A 17,904-nucleotide genomic window follows, 5' to 3' on the forward strand; every position below is an offset into this window, starting at 1 on the left:
GCTTTTGTGTGACAGCATCTTTGGATGGAGTGACTAGTGTTCTTTTTACATTGTTTTTTCACACATGGGTATACCAGATTACGCTTAACACACATTAAAGGTAGGAAGCATAATAATAATAATAATAATATTGCAAAAATTGTATTATCTTGCAAAATATCAAACCCAAACCAGAGTTTCTCAAAAGCCACACTACTGGAGTTCCCGTCGTGGTGCAGTGGTTAACGAATCTGACTAGGAACCATGAGGTTGCGGGTTTGGTCCCTGCCCTTGCTCAGTGGGTTAAGGATCCAGCATTGCCGTGAGCTGTGGTGTAGGTTGCAGATGCGGCTCAGATCCTGCGTTGCTGTGGCTACAGCTCCTGTTCAACCCCTAGCCTGGGAACCTTCATATGCTGCGGGAAGCAGCCCTAGAAAAGGCAAAAATCCAAAAAAAAACCAAAAAACAAAAAAAGCCACACTATTGACATTTGGGGCTACACAGTCTTTTGCTGTGGGAGCTGCCCTCTGCATTGCATGATATTTAACAGCAAGTGGGTCTCTACCTGCTAAATGTCAGTAACAATTCTTTCTGTCCTGAGTTGTGACAAGCAAAATGTCTATAGACATTGCCAAATGTTTTCAGGTAGGTTGCAAAATCACCTCTGGTTGAGGACCACCACACTAGCTGGGTATAAACTACAATTATGGTCACTATAATTACTTTTATTCTTTTCAGATCACCTGGGATAATGTTCAGAACTAAGCAGGTACTTAGTGACTAGTTACCAAATAAATGAAAAAATGAGAAGAGGATTTCAGTAGTTATATTTATAACTGACCCTACAGTATAAACCCGTATATGATTAAGATGATATTATGTAATTCATATTTTTCTAGCACCACATATTCTTAGTACCTTGATAAATTTTTAATAACTATGTGTGTGTATGCTAGAAATAATATTCTTATGCATAGACAAAGATCACAGCTCACTGTAGTTTTCTCACTGGCACATGACCTATGAATATATCTGTGATGCTAGTGAGCATCCTGTTTATCCATCAAGCATGAAACAGAAAAATTATTTTAAATTCTAGGAAAATAGTGCATAAAAAGTCAATTTTCCTTCCTTCCTTTTTTTTTTTTTTTCTTTTTTGCAGGATGTGGAAGTTCCCAGGCTAGGGGTCGAATCAGAGTTGCCACCGCTGGCCTACACCACAGCCACAACTCGGGATCCGAATTGAATCTGTGAACTCCCAAATGTCAATTTGCAAACCCATTTTGAGAGGATTAATCCTACATGGGGAAGAATAGTATGATGAAGAATTGTTAAGAGTTCCCATCAAAGCTCAGTGGAAACAAATCTGACTAGTATCCATGGGGACACAGGTTTGATTCCTGGCCTCGCTCACTGGGTTAAGGATCCAGCATTGCCATGAGCTGTGGTGTAGTTCACAAACATGGCTCAGATCTAGCATTGCTGTGGCAATGGTATAGGCTGGTGGCTACAGTTCCAATTCTATCCCTAGCCTGGGAACCTCCAAATGCCACAGGTACAGCCCTAAAAAGACAAAAAAAAAAAAATTGTCAAAAGACTGACAAATAGAGGATCCCAGATGAGTGTACTCTGGAAATCTCTGTTCTCTGAAAACATAAGGTTTTTTTTTTTTTTTAAATATAAACATTTCCTTAATCTTCCAAGATCTTTTACAAAATCATCTATTTTTTCCCCAAGATTAGAAGAATTGTATTATCTTCTGATGTTTGGGGAACCCACATGAAGTGGCATTTCACCCGGAACTATTAAAGGATACTGATGTTAGAGTTTCCATTGTGGCTCAGGGGGTTAAGAACCTGACTAGTATCCACAAGGATGCCAGTTTGATCCCTGGCCTTGCTCAGTGGGTTAAGGATCCAGCATTGCCATGAGCTGTGGTGTAGGTCACAGACGCAACTCAGATCCTACATTGCTGTGGCTGCAGATGCAGCCCTAAAGAAGCAAAAAAAAAAAAAAAAGGAATACTGATGTTATTTTGATTTTTAAGAAATAATACTTTTGGCCCATCAGTGTTAAAAAAAAAACACTGACAATGTTTTTGATTTTCAAATTTTCTCCATGATTTTTTAAATCCTCTATCAGTAGGCTACATTTCCAAATGACCGCTAGTAACGTGTTCTTATCAAAACAGGGGCAAATGTAGCTGAAAAAGAAAGGAATTGGCCAGCTTATCTTTCACATACGCTCACTCATCCTTCTGGTGGTTTATTGCTATATGCAGTCTTTTGGAGGGAATCCTAATTTAGCAGCAGACCTCTATTAAATAGTGCATTAAAAAGACAGAAAAAAAACCATCTAATTTTAGCTACGATATAATCACTTGTGAAGGTCAATGTCCCCCATCAAGTAAAACTAGAAAAGCCAGATAAAACACAAGAAACATCTGTTTAAAGGCCTCTGATGGTTGATGAGACTATATGAGTGGCTCTGATCCCAGGGAGCAGATAACTGCAGAAGAGCCTACATTCTCCGGATGCTTTTCCCCTTTGGACTTGCTAATTCCTGGCATGGTGCTAGAAGCTGAGCATCTGAACGCAGGGCCACTCCAAAGAGGCAGAGAAGCCAGTAGAGTTTTGCCAATCCCATGGGGATGGAGAGACAAAAATTAGAGTTTTGATGCTGCCAAAGGAGCAGGGTATTAAGAGGCCAAGGATGTAGTGGCAAAGGAGACGCAGAGAAGTGGGCTGTGAGAGGATTTCCCCTCAAGGCATTTGCTAGAAAGAGCCAGAAGCTAAAGAGCAAGGCAGAAAACCTCCACCATGCAAAGTGGAAATTCTGGCCATCCTGTTGCTCTGAGAAGAAACATATGACAACTTGGGACTGCCCAAGGAGGTGCGGGAGGCACTGAACAGGGTGCAGGAGGGGCAGGATACAGTAAACCTGGGTTTCTCAGTAACCCATTGGAGAGGTGCAGCCCCAGGATGGGACAAACCCAAGGTAGATAGAGCCTTTCCGACACCGCCTTCTAAACACCAAGCAAAGTCAGCTCAGTCACGGACTGCATCAAGTTGGTCTTGAGGCAGGAGGTAGATGGGCTCCAGGGTAGATAGACATTTACAACTAGCCTCTTATTTACACTTCTTGAGGCAGGAGATAGGTACAGCTAGCCTCTTATGTACACTTCCTGAAAGAGGAAATAGGTGGGCTCTGGGATAAACATTTTCAACCAGCCACCTACCTACACTCCAAGATAGAAATAACAACAGGCACAAGGCAACTAACTGGTACTTGTCTCCTGTGAACTGTGAAACAATGGTCATGATAGGATCAAAAGAGGGGCTGGGCCCTGCTTGGGCAAAAGACCAAGAGGTCACAAACTCCCCATCCTCAGGGTCAGGGAGACCCCAACTATACATGCAGAGAGACCCCGATGGCCAGAAAGGGAGGCTGTAATAGGTCTCGCTAAACTTCCCACCATGCTTTGTCTTGGAATCCACCTTGGCCAAAAGATGCACACTCCAATCAGAGGAGGGCCCCTGGGTCTGGTCAGGTATGAAAAATAAAACAAGATAACTGACCAAAGGAAGACAAAGACAGAAGAACCGTCCTATTGAAATGATTTAAATCACCTCTCTGACACGCTCCCCATTGAGAGGGATGCCCACACCAGGACTCCTTTGGGTGTGTATGGCTGCTTTGCTTCTGCCTTAGAGAAACAGACTATTTCTCCGTGTGCTCTCCCACATGCGGTACTGTGTTTCTAACAATAAACTTTATACCTGTTTTTACAGTCTTTGCTCCTTGAAACATTCTTGCTTTCAACAGGGGTTAAGAATCAGGGCAATTCTGCTTTCAGCCTCGAGCTGCTCCAGTGGCTAGGATGCCTGGTTTTCATCCAGGCTGCCCAGGTTCAATTCCTGAGCAGAGAATTAAGATCTCGCTTCAAGCCACCACTCACTGATGTCTCTCTGAGATCAATCTGTTCCCACTCAACGTGCCTGCCCGTCAGGAGAGGATCTGCTGTCCTGCTATCATCAGCCAGCATCCCTCAGCTCCTTCAAGTTTAGCCTCAGCTGCAGAGAGCTGCCTCACTCAAGGGCACACCCTGCCCAGGAAGGATCACATCCAGTGGCTGAGGGAGGTGGGGATATAAAGACCACCCCCCACCCCACCCCGCATCTTGCCCAACAGGGAACAACTCCCTCAGGCCATATGTGCCTCAGAGCTCCCCATGGATTTAGCCAGGGCTTTAATAGGCCTGGATCACATTTCAACTTCTACCTGCTCAGTCCCGCTTTCTCTCCCCTGTTTACACAAGTGCTGATACTTCATAAATACCCTGTACAATAAACCCCATCTCAGTGACTGCTTCTGGAAAATCCAGTTTGTGACAGTTGCAAGAGTGGTCCAAGAAAGCAGGTGATCTGATGGGGTCATTGATCTGGATCACTCACTCCTGGGATGGTAATGAAATTGGCATCATTTCTTTTTCTTTTTCTTTTTTTTAGGGCCGCATCCTTGGCATATGGAAGTTCCCAGCCTAAGGGTTGAATCGGAGCTACAGCTACTGGACTATGCCACAGCCACAGCAATGGCAACACCAGATCCAAGCCACATCCTCGACCTACACTACAGCTTGTGGCAATGCCAGATCCTTAACCCACTGAGCAAGGCCAGGGATGAGACCCACATCCTCATGGATACTGGTTGGGTTCTTAACCCACTGAGCCACAACAAAAACTCCGAAGTTGCGTCACTGATGGTAGGTGGAGACAGACATTTCCTGGCATGAGGGGATGGTCCCATGGTCAAAACCCTTATCAGATGTGAATTAGAATAGTCTGCCTATGGAAAGGAATGCACTAAATGGGGTATAACTTACCAAGTGTTTGAGGAATAACTATAAGAACAATGGATTGGATGGCTTACTGCCAAGTGTGAATGTCCTAGGAAAAGATTACTCAAAACTCCAGGCAATTATAACTCATCCAGAAGCCAAAGGGCATTCCTAGTAATTTAGAAAGAGACTCTTACATATTGTAGGAAAGTCTAGAAAGCTGAGGGTCAGAAATCATTGATAATGTAGACCCATTAAAACTAAGATGTTCTTTCCCATAATAGACATTAATCAAAGAAAGGGAAAGTGAGCCACATAGGGGGAGATCTTTACAATGCATATGTCCAGCAGATGACTTCTATCCAGCATAAAGAACTACAAATCCAGAACAAAAAGATAGGCTACCCAATCTAAAAATGGACAAAATACCTGAACAGACACTTCACAGGAAGGGATATTTAAATAACCAAAACATTCTGAAAATTCAACCCAATTCACTAGGAAAGTGCAACTTAAAACTGCAAAGAGAAACCACAATACTCTCATCTTCTAAAATGAAAAAAGCTGGCAATACCAAGTGTTGGGGAGATTTTGGAGCAATTACAACTTTCACACACAGTTGGGAGGAATATAAATTGGCATGACCACTTTAAAAAAACTTTTTTGCTAAACAGATATATAACCATGTTCCATCAAAGATGTGTACAAAAATAGTCATAGTGTCACTACTCACAGTAACTGGAAACAAATCAAATATCTGCCCACAACAAAACAGAAAAATATATTGTGGTTTAAAATAGAATACTAGCAAAAATAAGAATGAATGAACCAAAGAAGATGAAAGTACAGTGACTCTCTCAAACACAACATTGAGCAAATGAAGCTAGACACAAAAGGAATATATTTTGTGAGATTCCATCGAGAGCAAGTTCAGAAGTTGGCAAAGTTACCTACAGTGATAAAGTCAGCACAGAGGTCAGATACTGGAGGGAAGCTTAAGAGTGTTTCTGGGAGTTCCCGTTGTGGTGCAGTGGTTAATGAATCCGACTAGGAACCATGAGGTTGCAGGTTCAATCCCTGGCCTCGCTCAGTGGGTTAAGGATCCAGCATTGCCATGAGCTGTGGTGTAGGCTGCAGACAAGGCTCGGATCTGGCATTGCTGTGGCTCTGGCATAGGCCCGCGGCTGCAGCTCCAAGTAGACTCCTAGTCTGAGAACCTCCATATGCTGCAGGAGCAGCCCAAGAAATGGCAAAAAGACGAAAAAAAAAAAAAAGTGTTTCTGGGATCCTGTTAATGAAACAAAGCAGGACACTGTGGGGCCCTCCAGGGTACAAATCCTTTCTGGGTTTCCCCTTTCTTATTGGCAAGAAATAGGCTTCATTCAGTCTCCTTGAGCTTCCCTCGGTTTTGAAGGGCAGATTCAAACAGTTGCTTATCAGAGAAATGAGCGAAGGCAGAGACAGAGGAAGAGCAGTTGAGAAACAATAGTTCAGGGTCCCGGTTCCCTCTTAAGAATACACATAACAAAAAACCTTTGAGTTCTTCTATGGGAACTAAGGACCCTATCCAAGTGGAGGATGGTGGCTTCAGGCTGAGCGCAAGAGTCATGGAACACTGCTCTGCTACCTCAAAACCAGCCAAACAGAAGAAAGTCTGCACACGGTGGAAGATAAGGAAGACTCTGACCATCCCCCCAAACCCCCCAAATGATCCTCCCTTTGAAATCTTTCATGGTCAAGCAGAATCTTTGTAGTCAGTTTTTGGACGCGAGTCCTCCTTCTTTCCAGGTTGACAGCTTCCTGAGTAAAGCCCTCTTTCTCTTCTTCCCAGCACTTGCGTCTTAAGTATTGGCTTTTGCGCTGTGAGCAGCCAAACCTGAGTTCAGTAACATTAATATTCTTTTTTTTTTTTTTGTCTTTTCTAGGGCCATACCCGCTGCACATGGAGATTCCCAGGCTAGGGGTCTAATCCGATCTGTAGCTGCCAGCCTACGCCAGAGCCACAGCAACGCCAGATCTGAGCCGAATCTGCAACCTACACCACAGCTCACGGCAACGCCGGATCCTTAACCCACTGAGCGAGGCCAGGGATCAAACTCGCAACCTCCTGATTCCTAGTTGGATTTGTTAACCACTGAGCCACAACAGGAACTCCACATTAATATTCTATTTCTTGATTTGGGTGCTGGTTATAAGGGTCTGGTTACTTTGTTAAAATTTTTTGAACTGTACACATTATTTGTATACTTCCTTAGATGAGCAGTATACCTCAAGTAAAAACTTTTAAAAATGCAACAAAACACAGACACTTACATTGCTTTTCTTTTTCCTGCTGTGGTGAGAAGCAGATCCTGCTGACGTTGCTGCTTTCACTTTGGTTTCTAAACTGGGAGCACTTGAGGAAATCGGGCCAGGAGGCATTCACCATCCCCAGGACTGACTCACAGCCCTCTTTTGCAGCTTCACAGAAGGACCTACAGGGCAGGAGTCCATGACTAGAAGAAAAGAGAAAGGTGAAAAAATTAATGTTTTTACAGACTATTTCTCAATAAACCAAAGAAAAGTTGGCCACCAGTGCTGTAATGTTATCTTTTTGTGTGTGTGTCTTTTTTTTTGTTTGTTTTAGGGCTGCATCCACAGTGTATGGATGTTCCCAGGCTAGGGGTCAATTCACAGCTACATCTGCCAGCCTATACCACGACCACAGCAATGCGGGATCCAAGCCACATCTGCGAGCTACACTGCAGCTCACAGCAATGCCAGATCCTTAACCCACTGATGGAGGCCAAGGATCAAACCCCCATGCTCATGGATACTAGTCAGGTTCATTACCACTAAGCCACAGCAGGAACTCCCTGCAATATTATCTTAACATATTTGTACTACAGTCATCAATGTGAATTTCCATATTCGACCCTATAATAAGGATTTCAGCCACCCTGTCATGATTCTAGAGGGAATAAGCTAGTTCCATAACATATCATCTAACTATTTCTTGTAAAAGCATTTGTCCCAAATGATTTGTTTTGAGACTTCTTATGCTAAAGTAAACTTGTCGACCAAAAAAGAGCTCTACTTAATATCAAAAAGGGGTAAATTAACATGGAAATGAAAGCCCTCAAGTTGGGAAGGCAGAAGGAGTTCACAAAATAGGTTAATCTCATTTCTTTATCATCCCTTTGAGAAATTGAATTCTCTGAGAGGCAGAGAGAGAGAAAGCTGTTCCTTACCTCCACTGCCTCCCTGGAGAAGAAAATATTATAAAAAGAATGAAACCTCATATAGTTACTTATCTTTTCATTTCTATGTTTGTTTGTTTGTTTGTTTTTTGTCTTTTTTGCCTTTTCTAGGACCGATCCCTTGGCATATGGAGGTTCCCAGGCTAGGGGTCTAATCGGAGCTGTAGACACTGACCTACGCCAGAGCCACAGCAATGTGGGATCCAAGCCGAGTCTGCGACTCACACCACAGCTCACGGCAACACCGGATCCTTAACCCACTGAGCAAGGCCAGGGATCGAACCCGCAACCTCATGGTTCCTAGTCAAATTCGTGAACCACTGCGCCACGACGGGAACTCCTCATTTCTGTTATCTTCTGCAAAATAGAAAAATGCCAACAACTCATGCTAAAGTAATGATGACCCAGAGTTCATCTGACATAACACTCCTGGATCCAAGGCTCTGTGCCTGGGGACGGGTATGCTACAATGTCAAGGACACGGACTTGCTCTCTTGCAGAACCAGGTGGCTTTCTCTACGTTGCAGCTATAGTCTCTCACCCTGGCTGGTCATCTGGCAAAGGCATTTCAAATGACTTTAAGAAAGCCAGGAAAGAAAATAAACATGTCAGTCAAAGCAAAGCACACACTTCACAAATGTAAGGTCCAGAAGATATCACAGAATCGCATAGTAAGAGAGCTATAAGAAACCTTGAACCAGACCTCGTTCAAATCCTTCATTTGAGACAAGACCAGGGAAATTTCGAGACACACAGCTTCCTGATGGAAGAAGCAGGAAGAGAAATCAGATGTTTTTCTCTTTCAATTCACGCTCTGTCTACCCTCTTATATTGTCTATTCTCATATAAGGACCTAATAAGTAGGCTTTAAGAGCTCCTTGATCAAACACACACATTTCCCCATTGGAATTTCTATAGATCACAGAAGCACAAAGGGATGTGCCAGCCACTGAGTTTAAAATGGAACTGCTAAGAGTCTGTGAAAGAATCTTGAAACTAAAGATCTTGTCATGTATGAAAATGTGTACATGATTTTGTTCCGATACAAATGCTTTTGACCTTCTTGGAAATTTGTCTTAAAACTGACAAATCTCTCAGAATCCTGATATTCACACGACTATCAACCTACGTTAATATGTAACTAAATTTGTCAGTGAAGATGTGGAAAGGGACTTTGCATTCAAAGAATTTATTTTAGGACATAAAATATGAACTGGTCCAGGCAAGCATCTTGGTGTAAAGGAGACACTTGACTGCCATCCAGAAAATATATTAAATATTCACAGGGCTGAAATCTCTCTCTCTTTTTTTTTTTTTTTGCTTTTTAGGGCCACTCCTGTGGCATATGAAAGTTCCCAGGCTAGGGGTCAAATTGGAGCTGCAGTTGCTGGCCTACATCACAGCCACAGCAATGCCAGATGCAACCCTCATCTGCAACCTACACCATAGCTGACAGCAATGCTGGATCCTTAACCCACTGAGCAAGGCCAGGGATCAAACTCGCAACCTCATGGTTCCTAGTCGGATTCGTTAACCACTGCACCACGACGGGAACTCCAATTCAAGGAAAACTATTAACTGCTCCATTACATGTGAGTACTTACTTTAGGAATGTATGTGCCAAAAGCCTAACTCAAGGTTAGTTCAAAACTTAATACGCACTTTCCTAGGGGACGAATTGATAGAGATGGAGTAGACACAGGTAGTTGTAGAAGTCCTGATAACGGACCATATTTAAAGAGGGAAATTTAGGGGACACTGGGAAATCTCTGTAAGTAAATAAATTGCTCAAAAAAGCTATCAGCACAAGGCAGGTTTGCTTCATTAGTGGAGACTTGAGAATTGCCTCAGGTCACTGGGTGGGGGATGGATGAGGCCTGCAGTCGTATTCAGACCAAGGGCAAGAGTTTGAGGACCACCCTTCTTCGGATTTGAATACACCTCACCAGATACTAAGGAGGAGCTGCTACTCCCAGAAAGGACGAGGTGAGCTTTTTCAAGCCCCACTCCCCTTGGATGATAAAATTGTAGGCCACCAGATCCTCAGGGAGGCAGAGCCTCCTTGCCTGTCTGCTTGCATCCCTCCCAAGCATCCTATCCTAATAAATCTATTTCTTGCCTATCACTTTGTCTCTCACTGAATTCCTCCTGCGTGGAGGCATAAAGAACCTGAAGCTCAGTAAGTCCAAACATCAGGTGAGTGAAAACGTGGGTTCAAATCCCAATCTGGGTTTTGGCTGGGTTCGAGTCCTGGCACGTGGGTTCAAGTCCCAATGTGGGTTAGGCTGGGTTCAAGTCCCAGCACAGGGGTTCAAGTTCCAGTCTGGGTTTAGGCTGGGTTCGAGTCCTGGCACGTGGGTTCAAGTCCCAATCTGTATTCTGGCTAGGTTCAGGCCATTAATGCTGTTGGTTTCACAATCACATAAACAGTGCTTGGGTTCTCCCTTCACTCTGCACATTCCTAGTCAACCCTCAATGAATCGGTATTTGCCAAGGAGACTAAGGAACACTAGGAAAGGGTGAAGGTATTTCTCTTTCTTTTCCAGGTGTGAGGTAGCCCACACTAAAGCTACGAAACCAGCTGGGCATGGCTTCAGCCTCCTTCCTTTGCCTCCTAGCCCCTGACCTGTGTCCCAGGGTCCTGATGCCATCCTGACCACCCCTACTCCAGCACCCCACCGGGACAGCCACCTCCACCAGAGCAGTACCTGCTCTAAACATCTTCTTCCCGTCCTACAATCAAAACTACATCCTCTAAGTGAGCTGATGGCAACCAGGCTTTCAAGAAAAGAGATGAAAATAACACAGAGTGACACATAATAATAGATGGACGCTTAACCCTCCAAGAGGTTTTGGCATCATTAGGAGATGGTTTGCTGGAGCAAAAGCATCTCTAATTGATGGGATTCCAGATGCCATTTATGGAGGGAAAAAGTCATCTAACATATCAGGACGATCACTGTGAGGCTGAGTGACCCTTGGTGCCTGACTCTCCCAAGTGGACCCTGGACCTTTCCTCGCTTCGGATCCCACATACTATGTATTTATTTTTATCATTCCACATCTTTTCTCAGAATCTTCTCTGGTAAGAGCAATGAAGATTCATGCAGGGGCCTGGCAGACTGTTTTCATGTTCTAAAACTGAGTCTTTAACTCAGAAGCTGACTTTTTCTTTTCTTTTTTTTTTTTTTTGGCTGCATCCATGGCCTGAGGAAGTTTCTGGGCCAGGGATTGAACCCCTGTCACTTCAGTGACAAGAGCCACAGTAATGACAACGCCGGATCCTTTACTTGCTGAACCACCAGGGAATTTCCAGAAGCTTACTTCTTGTCATTGACTCTTACTAGAGTCATTTTCTGGAGGACAGCGTAGGCTACCCCCGCAAATCTTTCAAATGGCCACTCCGCACTGTCGGATCTCAGGCCAACAGTTCACTCACACCAAAGATTCAATTTCCTCATTTGAATGTGAGGGGTGGAGTTCTTGCTGTGGCGCAATGGGATCGGCAGCATCTTGGGATCCCCAGCCTGGCACAATGGGTTAAGGATCCAGCTGTGGCTTACGCTGCAACTGTGGCTCCCTCACATGGGAACCATGGGGGACCAAAAAAAAAAAAAAAAAAGTGAGGGGTTTGGGAGAGTTGGAGAGTTGATTTTTCATGGTTGTTTTACCACTCATGTAAAGTTGAAATTCACTCTTTAACATCCTGCTGCTCAGAGGAGCAGTGACAATCCCAACGGTTTTGCTAAATTTCACAAAGTAACTGGCATTCTTTTCCTGGAGACTTGTTCTGGGACTATAGAGAGACATTAAAATACCATTAGGCCTTACATTCTAAAAATAGGGCCTAAGAAAAATGTCTAGAGTGTTTCCAAAGAGCTCTCTTAAGAGAAGCAACCACCCGAGATCTGTTGGCTTTAAATTGCCAGACCAGGCCATGTGCAATAGGGGTAGAGTATTAATAACCAGCCAGCCCTTCAAACATCGAGCAAAATGAGGAGCCATTTGTTCTCGCTTCGCATGAAATTCAAGTGCCTACAAGGGGCTAAAGCATTTTACTTTTCATCATGTGGAGCAGTGTGGTGAGACAGACCACGCTATTTTGGAATATGAGTGCTGGTATCCAAGCAAGCAGCAGCCTGACATCTGAAAGCAGTGCCCCAGTACAGGCGAGGAGTCAGGTTTGGCTATCAGAATGCTATTTTAGAAAAGGTCATTCTTTTAACTTGAGGTGTGAGGTACATTTGGTGTTGTGCAAAAGTCTCTAAAAACATGTCAACCCAAGCTTGAGCAGAAAACTCTTACTTCCACCTCTGGAGTTATTTGTTGAAACAAATGCACATAAACAAATAAAAAGAATTCTAGGAGTTCCCTTCATGGGGCAGTAGTTAATGAATCCGACTAGGAACCATGAGGTTGCAAGTTCGATCCCTGGCCTTGCTCGGCGGGTTAAGGATCTGGTGTTGCTGTGAGCTCTGGTGTAGGTTGCAGATGTGGCTCTGATCCCGCGTTGCTGTTGCTGTGGCGTAGGCCGGCGGCTAAGGCTCCAATTCGACCCCTAGCCTGGGAACCTCCATATGCCATGGGTGCAGCCCTAGAAAAGGCAAAAAGATGAAAAAAAGAAAAGAATTCTACTGGACAGTAATAGTGAGGTTTTGAGATTTTCCCTAAGAAGGCTACTCTAAAACTATTTATCTACAAAAATTTGGAGATTTTATCTACACCATTTTAAGCAAATTTATCTACTGAATTTTTGGTATTTATTTACTATATATATAGAAATATATATACTACATATAGAATATATATATATATACATAGAATACCTATACATTTACAGGTATTGATTTACCATATATATGTATTCTTTATTGCACCCCTTGACCAATATCTCCCCATTTCCCTCCCCCACAAATTTACAGATTTAATCTGCAAAAAAAAGTTCTGATAAAGACATAAAAAATAAGCTGTAGCCACCTAGTAAGCTTATATGATACCTAATGGATTTTTAGGTTTTATTAATCACTTTTTTTTTTTTGTCTTGTTAGGGCTGCATCTACAGCATGTGGAGGTTCCCAGGCTAGGGGTCTAATTAGAGCTGTAGCCACCGGCCTATGCCACAGCCACAGTAATGTGGCATCTGAGTCCCATCTTCAACCTGCACCACAGCTCATAGCAACACCAGATCCTTAACCTACAGAGCGAGTCAGGGATTGAACACTTATCCTCCCAGATGCTAGTCAGGTTTGTTCTTGCTGAGCCCAACTGGAACTCCCAATCACTTTTTTTCTAATTTTTTTACTTTTTTTATCTGAGGTATAGTTGATGTCTAATATATGTTACAGTTGTACAATATAGTAATTTATAATGTTTTTCTTTTTATTCTTTTTTTTTTGTCTTTTTGTTGTTGTTGTTGTTGTTGTTGCTATTTCTTGGGCCGCTCCCGCAGCATATGGAGGTTCCCAGGCTAGGGGTTGAATCGGAGCTGTAGCCACCGGCCTACGCCAGAGCCACAGCAACGCGGGATCTGAGCCACGTCTGCGACCTACACCACAGCTCACGGCAACGCCGGATCGTTAACCCACTGAGCAAGGCCAGGGACCGAACCCGCAACCTCATGGTTCCTAGTCGGATTCGTTAACCACTGCGCCACGACAGGAACTCCTATTCTTTTTTCTTTTTGAGGCTGCACCTACAGCACATGGAAGTTCCTGAGCTAGGGGTCGAATTGGAGCTGCAGCAACAGCAACATGGGATCTGAGCCGCATCTGCGACCTACACCACAGCTTGCAGCAATGTCAGATCCTTAACCCACTGAGCGAGGCGAGGGATCGAATCTGCATCCCCATGGATACTATGTCTGGTTCTTAAACTGCTGAGCCACAATGGTAACTGCGTGATTCCCAATTTTGAAAGGTTATACTCCATTTATATTTATGATAAAAATATTTGCTATATTCCTCGTATTGTACAATATATCCCTGTAGCTAATTTTAACTAATAGCTAACTTTTTACTTTAAATTGCTTTTAGAGATTGATAGAAATGTCATAAAAATAATATAGAAAGATTCCACATGGCCTTTATCCAGGCTCCCCAGAGCAAGCATCTTACTTAGCTATAGTATAATTATCAGTACCAGGAAATTAACCCTGGTACAATATCTTTAACTAAAGGAAGGACTCTATTCAAATATCACCAAGATCCCCATTTAGGATCCCATGTTGCATTTAGTTGTCACTTTTCATTTCTGACAAATAATCTAACCTTTTGGTATATCAGAAAAGTTCAGGATTTAAAGCACTTTTTCTATGGGGAGAAAAAAAAAAGAGCTTTTGTGACAGGTGACTTGAAGACGGCCCCCGTGACCCCATCTCCTGCTATTAATGGTCTGTGCAATTTTTTCCCTTCCATATGAGCTGGCCTCGTGACTAATTTACAACCAACCGAAGGTAATGGGGTGTCACTTCCATAATCAGGGTACATCAGATTGAGACTTCTCTCTTGTTAGCAGACTCTCTCCCTTGCTGGTTCTGATGGAGCAAGTTGCCATATTGCATAGGCCCATGTGACAAGGGCTTGAGGTTGGCCTCTGGCCAACAGCCTGCTAGGAACTAGAGCCCTCCACCCTTAAGGAACTGAAATTCCCCCAACAATCACATGAACCTAGAAGTGGATCCTTTCTGAGGCAAGCCTCCAGAAAACTCCAGTCCTGGCCAACACTGTGACCGTACCCATATGACAGATCCTCCCGGATTCCAGACCCACAGAAACTGTAAGATAACTGATGTGTGTTGTTTTAAGCTACTAAATCTGTGGTAATTTGTTATGCAGCAATGGGTAACTAATACCCTTGCCTTTGACACATCACATGGGAAGGGGCATGCTACTGAGTTAGACGTGTTATTCATTGATGAGGCTTATGCATTTTTTTTTTAATTTCTAAATTGGTCTTTGTTAGGCTCCGGAGACATATGCTCACAAAGTCAGAGTCACAGGGAGCACCCAGATGTGCATGTCAGATGTCAGTGAAGAGCATGTCAATGACGGAAGGGTCTTGTAAGATAATTCATTCCTAGTTCTTCCTTTTACACTCTCAGGAAACTAAATCTAAAAAGATCTCAAAGCTAGATACTATGACTCCAATCCGTGCTCCAGAATGTCTCACCTAGCTGACCTTCTCTGACACACATGAGCCACAGATCACACAGGCACATAAATCTACAATGTGCACAGGAGCATGAATTCGTCACCACTGCTGGAAAACACAAAAATCAACAGATGGCTTGATCGCTCTGTCATGGACCAATGGCATCAGCTTCCTCTGGTGGCCTCAAGAGACCTCATGAGAGGTATGACTCAGGTGGGGTATAAGAGAGGAAGGAAAGGGGTTACCTTGGTTCCCAGCTTCACTAGGCATAGGGGTGGAGAACCGCGCTGGTCAACGATTACATGCATCATTATCTCCCATCAGAAGAGAAATCACGGGAGAAGTCAAGATATTTTTTGGTCACACTGATCTGAAACTCTTTAGAAACTACAACTATTGTCTCTTAGTTTTCATTTGTTATAGCCAATGTTATAGCCATTTCTGGCAGGAAAGAAATGACCCGCTGAAGTAGGATCACTGCAGAGTGTTTAATGAAAGGGCCACTTATGGTGGCGCTGGCAAAATTTTGAAAAACTAAGCTGGGGTAGGACAGTATGTGGGGACAGGCTGCTGTTTGCCTATCCAGACTCAAGTGATGAGAGGAAGGAGCAGTTCCTGGAATCTGGAGAGATCTAGATGCAGAAGGCTTCCCAATAGGGGCTGCCCAATAGGAGCCAGAGTCTCCCACAGTGGGATGCAGTCACCCATGTAACCTGGCAAAGAAGGAACTAGGGGAGCATGACCCAACTTTACTCCCCTCCCACAGTCTGATGTCTTGGCGGTGGCTCCCATGGGCTGAGCCCTACCGGAAGCTAGAAAGTAGCCACCACTGAAACCAGCTGGCAGGAAGAATGGGCTGGAGGAAGGTGGGAAGAGGATAAAAAGAAGTGAAGGAGAAAGAGCCAGCACATGGCTGCCTGCTTCACACCTGGGGGGAGCTCAACAAATACTCGTCAGGGGACAAAATGCAGTGCTGTGAGAGTAGACGGTTCAACCATTATTAGCTTAAAATCTGGTAGGAGTGTTTATACCACAGAAATCAGCAAATGCTACAAATCACAGTTTTGTTTTGTATTTCAGGGAGCCAGCTAACTAGCAGACCACTGGATGGAAATATACATCATGTCATCTCCTCCAGAAGGAAAGCTGCTTTTTATCTCCACTGAAAGGAAAATTACGGTCATGCACTTGAAAAAGATTAAGACATTGTGTCAATATTAACTCATTATCTCCCAAACCACCAGGTCTCCTTTGAGATACTTCGTTGGTTTATGATACCATCCACCCAAGTCCTCAAGCCCCAAAATCTTGGCTTCACTTTCAACCTCACCATTCATATACAATTAATTACTAAGTCCTGCTCATTTACCTCTCCAAAGCTCCCTCAAATCCCTTTTTCTCTGCCTATTTTATGGTCTTGTAAAATTAAACTAGCTGTCGTTTCCTTGATATATTATAAATTTAGGCTGTTGCTTTACCTGAAATGTCCTTTTTGCCCCACCTCGTCTACCTGGCAAACCTCTGTTTATCCTCTGAAATCCCATTCAGCAGTTACTTCCTCTCCAGGCGCAGGCTTCCTGTTTCCCCGACTCCTTGTAAAGGGATCACGCTGGACAGTAATCTAACTGTTTTCATGTCTGGTCCCCTATTATGCCAAATCCTTCAAAGGCAGACCTGTGTTATTTATTTATCCCAGCATCAAACTCTGTGTCTGGCACACTGTAGGGGCCAATAAGCATTGCTAAATGAAAAAAACAAACAAACATAATTTTCCTTACATCCTTGTTGAATAAACTGAAGTCAGAAGCTGAAAGTGGGGTCCCAAGCTCCACGTGTGCCTGGCAAGACCCTCCGCCCCACCCCTATGTCTCCCCCCAACACTCACGGCCTTGTCAACAGTGTCCGCTTGCAGATCCATCACGTCCTCTCTCCCACTTAGGGCAGGTACCACCAGACACTTGGGAGGTCCAGGTCTCCCTCACTTCCTGGATTTTCACATCTTCATGGATCAAACGTAATCTTCTCAGTGAGGTTTTCCTGAATGACACTTTCCTTAAAATTGAACACCTTGCCTATTTTGCCCCAAAGCTGTCCCAAAGCTCTCCACTTTTGGAGTTCCCACTGTGGCTCAGTGGGTTAAGGACCCAATATTGTGTCTGTGAAGATGCAGGTTCAATCCTGGCCTCAGTAAGCGAGCGGTTGAAGGATCCTGTATCACCATGGCTGTGGTGCAGGCCTCAGCTGCAGCTCTGATTCAACCCCTGGCCCGAGAACTTCCATATGCCATAAAATTAAAAATTAAAAAATAAAGCTTTCCAGTTCTTCTTGGATTTTTTTCTATTGCATTTATTACTATCTGATACATTATTATTATTAAATTAAAAAGCCTATTTGCTTATTGCCTTAAGCGATAAAATAAAAATTAAAAAAACAAAGGTGCAGCCATAAAAAAAAATAAAAGAGGAAGCTTTCCACTTCTCGTATTTTTTTTTTGCATTGCATGTATCACTACCTGATAAACTATTATTTATTATTAAAATTTTAAAAATCTATTTTCTTACTGTCTGTGTCTCTCCAATAATGAGTTAATATTGACAAAGTCAGATTCTTGTCTATGTTGCTTGCTGCTGTATCCTCAGTGTGTATGGTAGGCACTCCATAAATATTAGTGTGAGAAAGAAAAGAATCACATGCACAGGA

At 43.5% G+C, this 17,904-nt stretch overlaps 1 protein-coding gene across 2 annotated transcripts in view; it reads right to left on the reverse strand.

Annotated features, from left to right (window-relative positions):
* Positions 1-7,135: 7,135 nt before the first annotated feature.
* LOC125137857 (atrial natriuretic peptide-converting enzyme-like) overlaps positions 7,136-17,904 on the reverse strand; it is a 117,195-nt gene continuing 106,426 nt past the window's right edge. For both annotated transcript variants that reach the window (XM_047798962.1, XM_047798963.1), the window contains exon 5: positions 7,136-7,311. The gene's annotated coding sequence lies outside the window, so the exon portion shown is untranslated. The remainder of the gene's footprint in view (positions 7,312-17,904) is intronic.

The sequence above is a fragment of the Phacochoerus africanus genome, chromosome 10 (assembly GCF_016906955.1).
Source record: "Phacochoerus africanus isolate WHEZ1 chromosome 10, ROS_Pafr_v1, whole genome shotgun sequence".
Taxonomy (NCBI): Eukaryota; Metazoa; Chordata; class Mammalia; order Artiodactyla; family Suidae; genus Phacochoerus; species Phacochoerus africanus.